This window comes from Gorilla gorilla, chromosome 17, assembly GCF_029281585.2.
Source record: "Gorilla gorilla gorilla isolate KB3781 chromosome 17, NHGRI_mGorGor1-v2.1_pri, whole genome shotgun sequence".
NCBI lineage: Eukaryota > Metazoa > Chordata > Mammalia > Primates > Hominidae > Gorilla > Gorilla gorilla.
The window spans coordinates 15,907,431-15,909,751 of NC_073241.2; positions in this window are offsets into that span (position 1 = coordinate 15,907,431).

Genomic DNA, 2,321 nt, shown 5'->3' on the forward strand with positions numbered 1-2,321 from the left:
GATTCCATTCCATTCCATTCGATTCCATTCCATTCCATTCCAATCCACTCCATTCTACTCGGGTTGATTCTATTCGATTCCATTCCATTCCATTCCGTTTCATTCGATTCCATTCGATTCCATTCGATTCCATTCCATTCCTTTCCATTCCATTCCATTCCAATCCATTCCATTCTACTCGGGTTGATTCCTTTCGATTCCATTCCATTCCATTCCATTCCATTCCCTTCCATTCCATTCCATTCGGTTCCATTCGATTCCATTCGATTCCATTCCATTTCACTCCATTCCATTCCATTCTGTTCCGTTCCTTTCCATTCCGTTCCGTTCTATTCGGGTTCATTCCATTCTATTCCACTCCATTCCATTCGATTCCATTCGAATCAATTCCATTCCATTCCGTTCCATTCCATTCCATTCCATTCCATTCCATTCCATTCAATTCCATTCCATTCCATTCCGTTCTACTCGGGTTCATTCCATTCCATTCCATTCCATTCCATTCCATTCCATTCTATTCCATTGAATTCCATTCCATTCCATTCCATTCCATTCCATTCCATTCCATTCCATTCCATTCCATTCCATTCCGTTCTACTCGGGTTGATCCAATTCCATTCCATTCCATTCCATTCCATTCCATACCATTCCATTCCATTGAATTCCGTTCCATTCCATTCCATTCCATTCCATTCCATTCCATTCCATTCCATTCCATTCCGTTCTACTCGGGTTGATTTCATTCCATTCCATTCCATTCTATTCCATTCCATTCCATTCCATTCGATTCCATTCGATTCCATTCGATTCCATTCCATTCCATTCCATTCCATTCCATTCCATTCCTTTCAATTCTATTCTATTGAATTCCATTCCATTCCATTCCATTCCATTCCATTCCATGCCATTCTACTCGGGTTTACTACATTCCATTCCATTCCATTCTATTCCATTGAATTCCATTCCATTCCATTCCATTCCATTCCATTCCATTCCATTCCATTCCATTCCATTCCATTAAATTCCATTCCATTCCATTCCATTTCATTCCATTCCGTTCTACTCGGGTAGATTCCATTCCATTCCATTCCATTCCATTCCATTCCATTCCATTCCATTCCATTCCATTCCATTCCATTCCATTCCGTTCTACTCGGGTTCATTCCATTCCATTCCATTCCATTCCATTCTATTCCATTGAATTCCATTCCATTCCGTTCCATTCCGTTCCATTCCATTCCATTCCATTCCATTCCATTCCATTCCATTCCGTTCTACTCGGGTTCATTCCATTCCATTCCATTCCATTCCATTCTATTCCATTGAATTCCATTCCATTCCGTTCCATTCCATTCGATTCCATTCCATTCCATTCGATTCCATTCCATTCCATTCCATTCCATTCCATTCCATTCCATTGCATTCTATTCTATTGAATTCCATTCCATTCCATTCCATTGCATTCCATTCCAATCCATTCCATTCTACTCGGGTTGATTCCATTCCATTCCATTCCATTCCCATCCATTCCATTCTACTCGGGTTGATTCCATTAAATTCCATTCCATTCCATTCCATTCCATTCCTTTCCATTCCATTCGGTTCCATTCGATTCCATTCGATTCCATTCTATTTCACTCCATTCCATTCGATTCCATTCGATTCCATTCGATTCCATTCGATTCCATTCCATTCCATTCCATTCCATTCCATTCTATTCTATTCCATTCCATTCCATTCCATTCCATTCCATTCCATTCCATTTCATTCTATTCCATTAAATTCCATTCCATTCCATTCCATTCCATTCCATTCCATTCCATTCCATTCCATTCCATTCCATTCCATTCCATTCCATTCCATTCCATTCGATTCCAATCCATTCCATTCCATTCCATTCCATTCCATTCCATTCCATTCCATTCCATTCCATTCCGTTCTACTCGGGTTGATTCCATTCCATTCCATTCCATTCCATTCCATTCCATTCCATTGAATTCCATTCCATTCCATTCCATTCCGTTTTACTCGGGTTGATTCCATTCCATTCCATTCCATCCCATTCCATTCGATTCCATTCGATTCCATTCGATTCCATTCCATTCAATTCCATTCCATTCCATTCCATTCCATTCTATTCTATTGAATTCCATTCCATTCCTTTCCATTCCATTCCTATCCATTCCATTCTACTTGGGTTGATTCCATTCCATTCCATTCCATTCCATTCCATTCCATTCCATTCCATTCCATTGCGCTCTACTCGGGATCATTCCAATCGATTCCATTCCATTCCATTCCATTCCATTCCATTCCATTCC